The 16,456-nt window shown below is 37.3% G+C and overlaps 1 pseudogene; it reads right to left on the bottom strand.

Annotated features, from left to right (window-relative positions):
* Positions 1 to 3,081: 3,081 nt before the first annotated feature.
* On the bottom strand, positions 3,082 to 4,018 carry LOC119876960 (annotated as a pseudogene).
* Positions 4,019 to 16,456: the final 12,438 nt, after the last annotated feature.

Raw genomic sequence — 16,456 nt, 5'->3', positions numbered from 1 at the left:
CACTGACTATCTGCCTGTGGTGGATATGTCCACCACAGAAATTAGGAATTGGGCAGTGGTGTTAGCAAAATTTGTACTGGGCCACTAGTCCTATGTTGTGTCCCCAAGTGCTGCAGCATCTGGAGACTGTGTGCAGGAGCTGCTTGGGGAATGAGGCTGGGCATGGTGCATGATAGCAGGTGGGGGTGCATCATTAGGTATGATATGGCAAATGGAAATTTGGTGAGGCAGTAGCTCTGTGCCTAGTATTTGGGCAAGGCATGTGTGTGGCTTTAACAAAATTTTCTCTGAGCTTAGGGCTGAAACTAGCAGGCTTGGAATGGGCAAATTCTTGGGAGGATCTATGGTGGTGTTCACTGCTAGCTGGTTAGATAGTATGTGTCTGTGCAGCCCCACCTTTGGCAGATGGCCTTGTGTTTATGCTGGAGAAGAGAAGGGGAATGGTACCTGTCAGCTCCCTCATTTTCAGAGAAGTCCCCCAATAAGCTCTCAGATCAGTATGAAGAGATCTGTCTCCCCTTTGCCTATGGTGTTGTTTAAATTAACATTTTTCTGTTGCCTCTCCATGCAGGCTGCTGTTACTTATACATGGTGATGCAGCTATCATTTGTTCTCATGGCTTGCCCAATACTGAGTCAACTGACTTTTAAAGCTCCAGGACCCAAGTCCCATTGCTTTTACAATCTCACAGAATTCAGCCCCTCTGTTTTTTTTTAATTTTTATTTTTTTAAAGATGTATTTATTTATTCATGAGAGGCACAGACTGAGAGAAAGAGGCAGAGATACAGGCAGAGGGAGAAGCTCTCTCTGGTTTTTAAAGACACCTATTGTGGGGTTAGTTTTCCCCATATGAACTCCCTGTGTGAGGGCCCATTTCTCTGGCCTCTCCATGTGTGCATCACCCTCCTTCCTGAGGGCCGTCTCCCTTGCACCTTTCTGACCTTCTTACCCTATCCGATGCAACTTCTCTATATTTAGTTGTGGAGTTAATTCTGTCAGTTTTTGGATGGCTGCCTGTTTTATTGACTTCTATGTGGATAATATTTGGTTGTAAACATGAGATGGAATAAACTCAGTGTCCTTCTACTCTGCCATATTCCTAAGTTCCTAAATTTGCCTGTTCTCGTGTAGCTGTTTCTTCAAATAAGAGGTTAAAGTGACAAGCACATGAAAAGTTATTCAGCATCATTAGTCATTTAAAAAATGAAAATTGACATGACAATGTAATGCCACTTTGCATCTGCTAGAATAGCTATAATGTTGAGAATCAGAAAATAATAACAACCTCTTACATTGATGGTGGAAATGTAAAATTTTGTAGCCAATTTTGGAAACAGTTTGTCAGTAATACAAAAAGTTGAAGTTATCATATGATTGAGTAATTCTACTGCCAGACGTATACCCAGGAGATTGGAAAACATGTACATACAAAAATGTGAATGTTTGTAGTAGTATTATTCATAATAATGAAAAAGAAATATTTCAAATGTCTATCAGTTGTTCTGTGGATAAACAAAATGTGACCTAGCTTTGCAATGGGATATTATTTATTCTTATGAATGATACATCCATAAATACCGATACATACTTCAATATTAACTTTATAATCATTGTGCTAAGTGAAAGAAGCCAGTTACAAAAGACCATTAATATGTAAATTCCTAAAAGGGCAAAACAGTAGAGAGAAAAAAGCACTGTTATTTTAAAGGTTGGTGGAGGATGCAAAGGAAATCAATATTAATGGGTGTGGATATTCTTTTGGAGAGATAAAAACCTTTGGAATTAGTCAATGTTGATGTTTGAGTACCTGTGAATCTATTACAAAAAAATCACGGAATTGTACACATTAAACAGTTGATTTTCATGGTATATGAATTATATCTCAAAAAAATAAACCCAAACAAAAGCACTTTATTGAGAATATTCAACTTGTACCAAAATGTTTGCCATTTTGATTAAAAACGGTGCAAAAATGTGACACACAAGATGCATATCATTAAGCATAAAATCTAGTTTTAGCAAAAAGAAGCATGCATTAATAGAGCAATAATATATGAAAATGGAGATTAGGTTAATGATAAAATATAGATGAAATTAAGATAAACAAGTGAAGCAGGCAAAAGTTACTTTCAATTTTCAGAATGTGGATAATTCAGATATGCAAAATTGCAATAAACTAATACAATTTAGTTACATCAAAGTATGGAAACTCTATGGAAACATTAAAATCATGGAGAAAATAAAATAAAATAATAAAATAAATAATCATTGTGAACATTTAGAGACCATAAATTCTCTTAAGGAAACTTTAATTTCCTTTTTTCGGATAATATAAATCCCGTTTATATTTTATATAAACTGTTATATTTTCAAAGCTGTATAAAAACCATGGCTGGCATATCCAGGAAATAATAATTTTCTAATATCTTCAAATTTATTCTAGTTATTACTATAAGGATAAGTGAGAATTAGAATCAATCACAATAAAAACGAAGAGTGTATAGTCTAACCAAATAGACATTTATATAAACTTCTTATAATAGCCATTTCTAATTTAAAGCTTAACAAAGTAGGAACTTCTAAGAACTATTTTACATGGCCTTAAAGCTTGATTGAAGGAGTTGATAATACTAACTACCCCCCGCTAAAAGTTCGGGAATTAGGTTGAGAACAGTCAGGAACAAAACAGGCAATACACAGGTCTGAGGAAAAGTATACTTGAAAACAAGTGTATATGATTAAATAATCCTTAAGCAATGAGAAAGCACAGCAAAAATCAATGGATGAACTCTATTTTTTTTTCTTAGATAAAGCAAAGATAATCAGACTCCTACCGGGTTCAAAGTCAGGCATTCCAAAGTTAAGTACTCCTGGCTAACAACTACAGATATAACTGAAATTCACTGGAGATAAAATGATAATCTATGATTATTTCTAAATCCAACCTACTTTACCTGTAATTTTTACATTATATTATACCAAATAAAGCTATTTTAAAACTGAACAAAAAATGGAGGGAAAAAAGTCAAACTAGAAGAAAGATGTTGAGCAGAGTTGACATTCAAAGATACTTGATGAAGTTACATTAACTTTCCTTTCCTCAACAGTTTCTGAAGTCCCCTGGATACCTCTTTGTTGTGGAGACTGTAGATGAGAGGGTTCAGCATGGGGGTGAGGATGGTGTAGAAGATAAATACTATCTTGTCATGGTCTGGTGTATGGTTAGAAGCTGGTCTCATATACATGAACATAGCAGCACCATAGTACAGTCCAACCACAGTCAGGTGGGAGGAACAGGTGGTGAAGGCTTTGAGGTGACTTTCTCTAGAGCTCATGTGGAGGACAGCTTGAAGGACATATGAATAGGAAGTAATGATCACAGACACTGGTAATATTAGCATCACCACACAGCAGAGGAAAAAGCAGCCTTTCAAAAGCAGAGGTGTCTGTGCAAGATAGAGGGAAAAGGGCAGCAACATCACAGAAAAAGTGATGAATTTCCGGAGAGCTACAGAAAGACAGTGACAGGGCTGCTACTAGCACAATAATGCTATCAAAAAAGCCCAAGATCCAGGAAGTAACAGTCATGAGGACACAGAGTTCCTGATTCATGAGGATGGTGTATCAAAGTGGGTGGCATATAGTCACATAATGGTCATAGGCCATGACAACCAACAGGAAACATTCAGCTCCAAGCAGGGACACATAGAAGAATATCTGAGCTCCACAATCTGCCAGAGATATTGACTTGCTGCCAGACAAGTAGTTGAAGGCCACCTGGGTACAATGGTGCAGATGAACATGAGGTCCATGAGGGAGAGCTGGCTGAGGAGGAAGTACATGGAGATGTGGAGATGGGTGTCCAGGTAGACAAGAAGAACCAGGACAGTGTTTCCCAAGAAGGCCATTGAAAAGATGCCCAAGACCAGTGAGAAAAAAAAATATGTGAGTGGGACTGTAATCAAAGATTCTTAGCAGGATCGAGTCAGAGCTGATGGTCTGGTTTCTCCACACCATTTTAGGTAATTTGTGTTTTCTGGAATTTTCAGAGAAGACACAAGCTTATTTGTCTGCTTAATTTTCAAATGCATACTGTGACAATGCCCCCAGGTTGGTAGTGTACTAGATGCATGTGTACAACCCTGTCATCCAAACTTCAGTTGACTCTCATGTAGTCACTTTACTGACTTACCCACAGTTATAGGTCAATAGAGAACCCAGTAGAAAAAGAGGTTATGCATTTCTGTTGCTAAATTTTATCAGTGTCCCTGATCAAAGGAAATTACCTCCTCACATTTATATAGTTTTGTCTTATCATGCCTCCTGGTTGTCTTCTCAATAACTACAGAATTCCTGCTCTCTTGATTCCCCCTATAATCCTATCTTCTTCCCATTGTGTCACACCAGCCCAGTGAAAGGGTGTATGGGATCAATATCATTACATGTGTAGAGGATTAATTAGAAGAAGGATTTCCTTCCTTAATTAGCAGAAGGATTTATACTGCATATTTTAACTTTTTCACCTTAGACAAAGCTTTGGAGTCCCATCTTAATATAAACATCCATTAAACTATTTTCCCAAGAAATAAAAGGATATTTACTTCTCTTTTGAGAATAATTTTGCTTCTATCAACCTGTTTGGAGAAGGGAGCCATCATTTTGTTGTTGTTGTTTGTTTTCCTTTCTTGTTTGTTTTGAGAAATTGATTTCATATTGTTACACTTAGATAAGTTGAGTAGCATCATCTCTTGGGAACAAAAGAGAAACCCCTTTGTACACTTTAAAAACTTCATGGCAATGTGCTATTTTGGGGAGAAGGGGAATGAGTTACACCACAGTAAGTGAAGGCATCACTTACAAACCTATTGCAGTTCAAGATGGGTAGAATCAGGAATGTACTAGATAACACTGCAAAATGAGCCACAATATGTATAGGAAATAGATCACAGAGCCAGAAGAACCTAACTCAATTTTATTTTTAAATGATTATCAAAGAAATGTTTTCTATGTAGCACCACAATTTACATGTGTTATATAAATTAATGTATACCTCTAAGGACAAAGCAAGTGCCTGAGAACTATCCTATAAGTTACATTTTAGTGGTATATGCCCTGTGCCTATCACAATATTCTACCCATCATAAGGGCAAATTAGTTTGAAATCTGTTTGCTGTTTAATTTTTCCTAGGAAATATTTTGCTTATATACTGATATTTGAAATGAACTTCTGTTAATTTTAACTAATCTTCTAAAAATAGGTAAACTAATTAATAAAGACCTTTTGGATTATTTTAATGACACACAGAAATGGAATGACCTTATTTATTTTCACAGAATTAAAATGTTATACCAGGGGATCCCTTGGTGGCTCAATGGTTTAGTGCCTGCCTTCAGCCCAGGGCTCGATCCTAGTGTCCCAGGATCAAGTCCCACATCAGGGCCCCTGCATAAAGCCTGCTTCTCTCTCTGCCTGTGTCTCTGCCTCTCTCTCTCTCTGTGTGTGTCTCTCATGAATAAATAAATAAAATCTTTTTTTTTTTTTAAAGAAAAGCCACCGGGGCTGCCCAGTAAATAAAATCTTAAAAAAAACCCTCAACTTAAAAAAATGTTATATTAGTATTTCAGGAAAATAATTTCATTCGCAGCTCTAATATTTTGGCATAGAAAAGTGCCTTAAAGAATGACATATGCCAAGTATTGAAAAGGAGAATAACTCCTTTTAGATTACACATTTATTTATTTGCATAACTGTTATGTATTTGGTATTTTCACCTATTTTAATGATAAATATTATTGAGAAAATCCAAGCTTCCTACAATAAAATTTATAAAAAAATATTGATAACTATTTAAATATATAACAAATACAGTCTTGTTCCCAAGGTAGTCAACATAAAAGAATTGCTAACTTCTTTCTTTGTTCTCTGAATGTCAAAATAAGATTTATAGTTTCATAAGTGTCACCATATTATATGAAATTTCAAGAATTCTCACATCCTAGCTAGAGCATCTTGGTGATTCTCCATTCTTTCATGCCAACTGTTAATGGAAAATGAAGAAGACCAAGGGAAAAGAAAAAAATATTCTGAAGAAGAGAAGTTTCTTAAAGAAAAGGAAATGGAGTATAGGGAAGAGAAGTAGAGGAATAGAGCTGACAATAAAAGGAAAAAATTGGGGACAAATGGCTTGTGATAATTAGAGACTTTGAAATATTAATGGAAATGGAAGAAAGAGAGACAATACAAATCACAGACTTAGTGGTAGGACCTACGTGAGCACAGATATTTGGGAGAATTATCTACAACACTGGATCTAGCTCTTCCTCTGGTGATATAGGCTGACCTGAAGGTCCCCATCTATGCATCCAAGAATATTCTATAGTTCCAGGTTTAGGAGATTTTCACACACTGTACAATTTAGCTAAATCAAGGTTCATTAAATTATGTTTCACTTTTAATGTACAGTATTGGAAAATTTCATTAATTGATGTATTTTCTGAAGTATACAGAACATTAATAAGGAAAGTGGATTTATTTTGAGTCAAATAACTTCCTCCCAATAATTAAAAACTAAAAATTTGCAATAGGTGGTTTTTAAGGAGTGTTTCAGGTCTGATTTTTCATTAATTCTTTTTTAAAGCAATATATACAGGTCATTGGATGGAACTGTTTCTGTGAAGACATTTTGAGGTGTATACCTAATAACTGGAAGATAATTATGGTCACCATAAAGGCTTAAATATTTTTAATTAATTTAACATAATGTAATCATAAGGAGAATGAGTCTCTTCTTTTTCTTCTCCCCTATTTTTGCATAAAGGAGAATGAGAGCCCAGATGTGTGAAGGAATTATGGCATTACAAATATATATATATGGTTTGGGTCTCTTCTGAGTTGTTTAGTATATATTACACTGGGGGGTTTGCCATTTTAGTATTTTGTTTTCTCAATCATCTATTCTCTGGAAAAAATGACAATATGGAAAAACTCACCTCAAAAAAAAATGAACAAGAGGCTAAATTACCAACTTCCAGGGACCTAATCAGTATGGACATAAGTAAGATGTTGGAACTAGAGTTTACAGTAATGATTATAAAAATGCTATCTGGGGTTGAGAAAAGCATAGAAGACACCAGAGAAACCCTTCTGGAGAAATAAAAGAACTAAAATCTAATCAATTCAAAATTAAAAAGGTTATTAATGAGATGCAATAAAAAGTGAAAGGTCTAACCGCTAGAATAAGTGAGGCAGAAGAGAGAATTAGTGATACAGAAGACAAAATGATAGAAATAAAGAAGCTGAGAAAGAGAGAGATAAAAAAACTACTGGATCATGAGGAGGAAAATTCAAGAGATAAGTTTCACCCTAAAGTCAAACAATATTAGAATAATTGGGTTGTCAGAAGAAGAGGAAAGGAGGGGGCAGAAAGTATATTGGAGCAAATTATAGTATAGAACTTCCTTAATCTAGGGAAGGAACAGGTGATCAAGTACAGGAGGCACAGAGAATCCCCTTAAAATCAATAAAAATAGCAACACTTCAACATATAACAGTGAAGCTTGCAAATCTCAAAGACAAAGACAAAATCCTGAAAGCATCTCAGGACAAGTGGTCCATAATCTACAAGGGTAGAGCTATTAGACTTGCAGCAGACCTATACATAGAAACTTGGCAGCCCAGAAAGGAGTGACATGATATATTCAGGGTGCTAAATGAGAAAAATATCCAACCAAGAATACTTTATCCTGCTAGGGTGTCATTCAAAATAGAAGGAGAGATAAAAAGCTTCCATGACAGGGGATCCCTGGGTGGCTCAGCGGTTTAGCACCTGCCTTGGGTCCAGGGTGTGATCCTGGAGTCCCGGGATCGAGTCCCATGTCGGGCTCCCTGCATGGAGCCTGCTTCTCCCTCTGCCTGTGTCTCTGCCTCTCTCTCTCTCTCTCTCTCTCTGTCTCTCTCTCTCACTCATGAATAAATAAAATCTAAAAAAAAAGCTTCCATGACAAACAGAAACAATATATATACCAACACTGCAAGGTCTCCATTCAAAGTTTTGAAATGAAAGTCTTTCAGTCCAGAAGACTCCAAACTCAACCAAATGTCAAAATTCCTTGGGTGTTTAAAATGGATGTCTTGGGACACCTGGGTGGCTCAGCGGTTGAGCGGCTGTCTTTGGTCCAGGGCATGATCCAAGAGTCCTGGGATCAAGTCTCGCATCAGCTCCCTGCATGGAGTCTGCTTCTCCCTCTGCCTCTCTCTCTCTGTTGCTCATGAATAAATAAAATATTTTTTAAAAATAAATAAAAGAAGACATAGAAATGTTTAATAGAGCCATGAAAAAAATGTTCCACATCACTTGTCATCACGGAAATACAAATGAAAACCACAATGAAATACAACTTCACACCTTTCAGAATGGCTAAAATTAACAAGTCAGGAAACAGATATTGGTAAGGATCTGGAGAAAGGGGAACCATCTTTCGCTGTTGTTGGGAATACAAGGTGGTACAGCCACTCCGGAAAGCATTATGGAAGTTCCTCAAAAAGTTGAAAATAGGGATCCCTGGGTGGAGTAGCGGTTTGGCGCCTGCCTTTGGCCCAGGGCGCGATCCTGGAGACCCGGGATCGAATCCCACATCGGGCTCCCGGTGTATGGAGCCTGCTTCTCCCTCTGCCTATGTCTCTGCCTCTCTCTCTCTCTCTCTCTCTCTCTCTGTGACTATCATAAATAAATAAAAATTTTTAAAAAAAGTTGAAAATAGAGTTACCCCCATGACCCAGCAATTGCATTACCAAGGATGACCACAAATATACAAATGTAGTGATCCAAAGGGGCACTTTGAACCCCAATGTTTATAGCAACAATGTCCAACAATAGCCAAACTATGAAAAGAGCCAAGATGTTCATTGACAGATGAATTGATAAAAAAGAGGTGGTATACATATACAGTGGAATATTACTCAGTCATCAATAAATGAAACCTTGCCATCTACAGTGGCATCAATAGAACTCAAGGGGTTATGGTATGTGATATAAGACAATTAGATAAAGATAATTATCATATGATCTCACTTGTAGTGGAATTTAAGAAACAAAGCAGAGGACTATAAATGAGGAGAGGAAAAAATAAAACAAGATGAAATCAGAGAGGGAGACAAACCCTAAGAGACTCTTAATAACAGGAACCAAATTGAGGGTTTTAGAGGGGAGGAAAGGTGGAGATATGGGGTAACTGGGCAATGGACATGAAGAAGGGCATGAGATGTAATGAGCACTGGGTATTATATATAATACCCAATGGTCATTGATCTTCACTCTGAAATCCTAATAATATACTATATTTAATTAATTAAATTTATTGATTTTTATTTTTTAAGATTTTTATTTATTTATTCATTAGAGACACATAGAGGCAGAGCCATAGGCAGAAGGAGAAGCTGGTTCCTCATGGTAAGCCTGATGCAGCATTTGATCCCAGGACCCCAGGATCATGACCTGACCCAAAGGCAGACACTCAACCACTGAGCTACCCAGGTGCTCCTAATTAATTGAATTTAAATTTAAAAAGAACCAGTGTAAATAAAGTAACTCATGGATGATAAAAGTGGAGGAGTATCTGGACCAGGGTCATGGAAGACACAGACTGCTCCAAGCCAATTCAGGTTCACATATCATCCAGTGCTTTTTTTAAAAAATATTTTATTTATTTATTCATGAGAGAGAGAGAGAGAGAGAGAGAGAGAGAGAGGCACAGACACAGGCAGAGGGAGAAGCAGGCTCCATGCAGGTGCCTGACATGGGACTCAACCCGGGTCCCCGGGATCACACCCTGGGCTGCAGGTGGCGCTAAACCGCTGTGCCACTGGAGCTGCCCTCATCCAGTGCTTCTTAACCAAGATAGATGTCAAATCACATATGAAAAATTTTTCACCTGAATGTGTCCAAGCCCTATACTTTAGAAAATTGAATCTTATAGGACTAGGATAGGACCTGATCTGTGTAATGAAATAATATTTTCCAAGTTTCTGCTCTGCTTCTCTGATTAATAGGATCAGAAGATCAACTCATAGTGAGAGACAAAATCCTAGATGTAAATTTCATAACCACTTTAGGATTGTATCTCCATGTTAGTTGGGATTTGCTTGGTTTGTACTCATGCTTACCTGTTTATAAAACTATATATAAGTAAAATTCAAGATAAATATCAGGCCCTTATTAAATTCCTAATTCAAAGAACACATTCAAATACGAGGCTCATTCTATTACCCGATGATGTAATTTATTTGTGCCTAGCACAACATGGGAACAATAAAAACAACCTATTGGATTTAATCTATTTTGGGAAGAATAAAGGTTCTCAAATACGGTTTTACTACCCTTTCTTTTATTTTCCCCTTAATTTTACTTTTTCACCAAACTACTTGACTTTCAAACTTAAGACTTGTCAATCCCATTTACAACTGCAACCAAAAGCATAAGATGCATAGGAATAAACCTAACCAAAGAGGTAAAGGATCTATACTCTTAAAACTACAGAACACTTCTGAAAGAAATGGAGGAAGATGCAAAGAGATGGAAAAATATTCCATGCTCATGGATTGGAAGAATTAATATTGTGAAAATGTCAATGTTACCCAGGGCTTTACACGTTTAATGCAATCCCTATCAAAATACCATGAACTTTCCTCAGAGAGTTGGAACAAATTACTTTAAGATTTGTGAGGAATCAGAAAAGACCCCGAATAGCCAGGAAATATTACAAAAGATACCATAGCTGGGGGCATCACAATGCCAGATTTCAGGTTGTACTACAAAGCTGTGGTCATCAAGACAGTGTGGTACTGGCACAAAAACAGACACATAGATCAATGGAACAGAATAGAGAATCCAGAAGTGGACCCTCAACTTTATGGTCAAGTAACATTCGACAAAGGAGGAAGGACTCTCCACGGGAAAAGGGACAGTCTCTTCAATAAATGGTGCTGGGAAAATTGGACATCCACATGCAGAAGAATGAAACTAGACCACTCTCTTTCACCATACACAAAGATAAACTCAAAATGGATGAAAGATCTAAATGTGAGACAAGATTCCATCAAAATCCTAGAGGAGAACACAGGCAACACCCTTTTTCAACTCGGCCACAGTAACTTCTTGTAAGATACATCCATGAAGGCAAGAGAAACAAAAGCAAATATGAACTATTGGGACTTCATCATGATAAGAATCTTTTGCACAGCAAGAGAAACAGTCAACAAAACTAAAAGACAACGTACAGAACAGGAGAAGATATTTGCAAATAACGTATCAGATAAAGGGCTAGTATCCAAGATCTATAAAGAACTTATTAAACTCAACAGCAAAGAAACAAAGAATCCAATCATGAAATGGGCAAAAGACATGAACAGAAATCTCACAGAGGAAGACATAGACACGGCCAACAAGCACATGAGAAAATGCTCCGCATCACTGGCCATCAGGGAAATACAAATCAAAGCCACAATGAGATACCACCTCACACCAGTGAGAATGGGGAAAATTAACAAGGCAGGAAACCACAAATGTTGGAGAGGATGTGGAGAGAGGGGACCCGTCTTGCACTGTTTGGTGGGAATGTGAACTGGTGCAGCCACTCTGGAAAACTGTATAGCGATTCCTCAAAGACTTAAAAATAGATCTGCCTTGCGGCCCAGGAATTGCACTGCTGGGGATTTACCCCAAAGATACAGATGCAGTGAAGCGCCAGGACACCTGCACCCTGATGTTAATAGCAGCAATGTCCACAATAGCCAAACTGTGGAAGGAGCCTCGGTGTCCATCGAAAGATGAATGGATAAAGAAGATGTGGTTTATGTATACAATGGAATATTCCTCAGCCATTAGAAACGACAAATACCCACCATGTGCTTCGACATGGATGGAACTGCAGGGTATTATGCTGAGTGAAATAAGTCAATCGGAGAAGGACAAACATTATATGGTCTCATTCATTTTGGGGAATATAAAAAATAGTGAAAGGGGAAAGGAGAAAAAATGAGTGGGAAATATCAGAAAGGGAGACAGAATAGGAGAGACTCCTAACTCTTGGAAACGAACTAGGGGTGGTAGAAAGAGAGGTGCACGGGGGTTGGGGTGACTGGGTGATGGGCACTGAGGGGGGCACTTGATGGGATGAGCACTGGGGTTTTTTATATATGTTGGCAAATTGAACACCAATAAAAAATAAATTTATAAAAAAAATTAAGACTTGTAGCATTACTATCAAGATATTGAAGGACAGAAACTTTGGAAGTTTCCAAATGTCTTTGATGTTACTAAGGTAGAGAAGATTTGCTGTATGTCAGAGACTCTTACACTTAAAAGAGAAAAATACCAAAGGCTGTGTCTTTCCAATTCCCTAATTAGAAACAAAATTTTGCTGTTGGACAAATGTCTTATTTTTACTTTAATCTTTGCTGTACCTGTCTGCAAAATATATGGAATGGTATCTCTGTGTAAAGGATATTTTAAAGAATTAAATAAACTTTAATATTCTGCCAAAAATATATGCTGAATCCTATATACCTGGTCATTGTTATAAAATTGAGTTCTAAAAATAAGTTATACTATCCTACTTCTGAGTGTTCATGTATTTGTGTGTGTTTCTGTTTGAGTGTGTGTGTGCAGGGGTACATATGCATGTATTTCCATACATCTAACAAATGAAAAAAAAATTATACCATGTTCTATTACTGGATTATAGTCTCCATGGTGGTATCTCCAATGATTCAACTATTATGTTATAAGGAGAAATTTAGGGAAGAAGAGTAGCATATTTTTTTAAAGTGAAATACAATTAGTACATACGTAGTTTCCAATGTGGTGTTCAAAAATTCATCAGTTGCATTCAACACCCAATGCTCATTACACTACATGCCCAATATAGTTAGTATATCTGAAAATGTGCTATTTTGAATCTGCTCAAAACTGTCCCATTTAGATTTTTTTAGTTCAATTTGCCAACATATAGCATTTCATCCAGTGCTCTTCCCGTCCAGACACCCTCAGTGCCCGTCACACTGTCACCCCAACCCCCTGTCAACCTCCCTTTCCACTCTCCTTTCAGAGAGTTAGTAGTCTCTAAGGTTTTGTCATCCTTATTGATATTTTCACTCATTTTCTCTTCTTTCCCCTTTATTCCCTTTCACTATTTTTTATATTCCCCAAAATGAATGAGACCATATAATGTTTGTCCTTCTCCGATTGACTTATTTCACTCAGCATAATACCCTGCAGTTCCATCCATGTCGAAGTAAATGGTGGGTATTTGTCGTTTCTAATGGCTGAGTAATATTCCATTGTATACATAAACCACATCTTCTTTATCCATTCATTCGATGGACACCGAGGCTCCTTCCACAGTTTGGCTATTGTGGACATTGCTGCTAGAAACATCGGGGTGCAGGTGTCCCGGCATTTCACTGCATCTGTATCTTTGGGGTAAATCCCCAGCAGTGCAATTCCTGGGCCGCAGGGCAGATCTATTTTTAAGTCTTTGAGGAATCGCTATACAGCTTTCCAGAGTGGCTGCACCAGTTCACATTCCCACCAAACAGTGTAAGAGTGTTCCCTTTTCTCCGCATCCTCTCCAACATTTGTGCTTTCCTGCCTTGTTAATTTTCCCCATTCTCACTGGTGTGAGGTGGTATCTCATTGTGGTTTTGATTTGTATTTCCCTGATGGCAAGTGATGCAGAGCATTTTCTCATGTGCATGTTGGCAGTGTCTATGTCTTCCTCTGTGAGATTCTGTTCATGTCTTTTGCCCATTTCATGATTGGATTGTTTGTTTCTTTGGTGTTGAGTTTAATAAGTTCTTTATACACCTTGGATACTAGCCCTTTATCTGATAGGTCATTGGCAAATATCTTCTCCCATTCTGTAGGTTGTCTTTGAGTTTTGTTGACTTTTTCTGTTGCTGTGCAGAGGTTTTTATCTTGATGAAGTCCCAATAATTCATTTTTGCTTTTGTCTCCCTGGTCTTCATAGATGTAACTTGCAAGAAATATCTGTGACCGAGTTCAAAAAGGATGTTGCCTGTGTTCTCCTCTAGGAATTTGATGGAATCTTGTCTAACATTTAGATCTTTCATGCATTTTGAGTTTATCTTGTGTATGGTGTAAGAAATTGGTATAGTTTCATTCTTCTGCATGTGGCTGTCCAATTTTCCCAGCACCATTTATTGAAGAGACTGTCCTTTTTCCAGTGGATAGTCTTTCCTGTTTTGTCGAATATTAGTTGAATGTAGAGTTGAGGGCCCATTTCTGGGTTCTCTATTCTGTTCCATTGATCTATGTGTCTGTTTTTGTGCAAGTACCATACCGTCTTGATGATCACAGCTTTGTATTACAACTTGAATCCTGGCATTGTGATGCTCTGGCTTTGGTTTTCTTTTTCAGTATTATCCTGGCTATTCGGGGTCTTTTCTGATTCCACACAAATCTTAACATGATTTGTTCCAACTCTCTGAAGAAAGTCCACAGTATTTGGATAATGATTGCACTAAATGTGTAAATTTCCTTGGGTAGCATTGACATTTTCAAAATATTAATTCTTCCAATCTATGAGCATGGAATATTTTTACATCTCTTTGGGTCTTCCTCCATTTCTTTCAGAAGTGTTCTATAGTTTTTAGAGTATAGATCCTTTACCTCATTGGTTAGGTTTATTCCTAGGTATCTTATGCTTTTGGGTGCAATTGTAAATGGGATTAACTCCTTAATTTCTCTTTCTTCAGTCTCATTTTTAGTGTATAGAAATGCTACTGATTTCTGGGCATTGATTTGGTATCCTATCACACTGCCAAATTACTGGATGAGTTCTACAATCTTGGGGTGGAGTCTTTCGGGTTTCCTGTGTACAGTATCATGTCATATGCAAAGAGGGAGAGTTTGACTTCATTGTCAATTTGAATACATTTCATTTCTTTTTGTTGCCTGATTGCTGAAGCTAGGACTTCTAATACTAGGTGAGAGTGGACATCCCTGTTGTGTTCCTGACCTTAGGGGAAAGGCTTTCAGCGTTTCTCTATTGAGAATGATATTTCCTGTGGGCTTTTCAGAGATGGCTTTTAAGATGCTGTTGAATGTTCACTCTGTTCCTACGCTATGAAGAGTTTTGATCAGGAATGGATACTGAATTTTGTCAAATGCTTTCTCTGCATCCATTGAGAGGATCATATGGTTCTTGTTTTTCTCTTGTTGATATGATCTATCACCTTGATTGCTTTACGAATGGTGAACCAGCCTTGCATCCTGGGGATAATTCCCACTTGGTTATAGTGAATAATCTTCTTATGTACTGTTGTACCCTATTGGCTAGTATCTTGTTGAGAATTTTTGCATCTGTGTTTATTAGGGATATTGGTGTATACTTTTTTTGTTGGAGTCTTTGTCTGGTTTTGGAATTAAAGTGAAGCTGGCCTCATAGAGCAAGTTTGGAAGTATTCCATCCCTTTCTATCTTTCAGAACAGCTTTAGTGGAGTAGGTATTGTTTCTTCTTTATCAGTTTCATAGAATTCCAGAGGGAAGCCATCTGGCCTTGGACTTTTGTGTCTTGGGAGGTGTTTGATGACTTCTTCAATTTCCTCTCTATAGTTATCAGCCTGCTCAGGTTTTCTATTTATTCCTGTTCCAGTTTTGGTCATTTGTGGTTTTCCAGAAATCCGTCTATTTCTTCTAGATTGCCTAATTTATTGGCGTATATCTGCTTATAATATGTTTTTATTTGTATTGTGTTTTATTGTATTTTTATTTATTAAAGGATTTTATTTATTTATTCATGACAGAGAGAGAGAGAAAGTGGGAGAGAGAGAGAGAGATAGAGAGAGAGAGAGAAACAGAGAGATACAGAGACAGGTAGAGTATGAAGCAGGCTCTGTGCAGGGAGCCTGCCGTGGGACTGAGTCCCGGTTCTCCAGTATCACTCCCTGGGCTAATAGCAGCGTTAAACCACTGGCCCACCAGGGCTATGCTCACAATATGTCTTTAAAATTGCTTGTATTTCCTGATATTGGTTGTGATACCTCCTTTTTCAATAGAAATTTTATTAGTTTGTGTCTTTTCTCTTTTGTTTTTATTAAGGTTGACTAATAGTTTATACATCTTATCAATTCTTTCAAAGAGCTAAATCCTGGTTTTGTTGATATGTTCTACAGTTCTTCTGTTTCCTATCTCATTGAGCTCTGCTCAGATCTTTATTAACTCTCTTCTTCTGCTTGGTGTAGGTTTTATTTGCTGTTCTTTCTCCAGTTCCTTTAGGTGTAAGGTTAGCTTGTGTATTTTAGTTTTTTTCCAATTTTTAGAAGGATGTACGTATTGCGATGTATTTCCCTGTCAGAACTGCTTTTGCTGTATCCCAAAGGTTTTGAATGGTTGTATCTTCATTCCCATTAGTTTTCATGAATGTTTTTAATTCTT

Source organism: Canis lupus, chromosome 14 (assembly GCF_011100685.1).
Source record: "Canis lupus familiaris isolate Mischka breed German Shepherd chromosome 14, alternate assembly UU_Cfam_GSD_1.0, whole genome shotgun sequence".
NCBI classification, from domain to species: domain Eukaryota; kingdom Metazoa; phylum Chordata; class Mammalia; order Carnivora; family Canidae; genus Canis; species Canis lupus.
The sequence above is the reverse complement of the archived record's forward strand: the minus strand, read 5'-3'. Positions and strand labels throughout refer to the sequence as shown.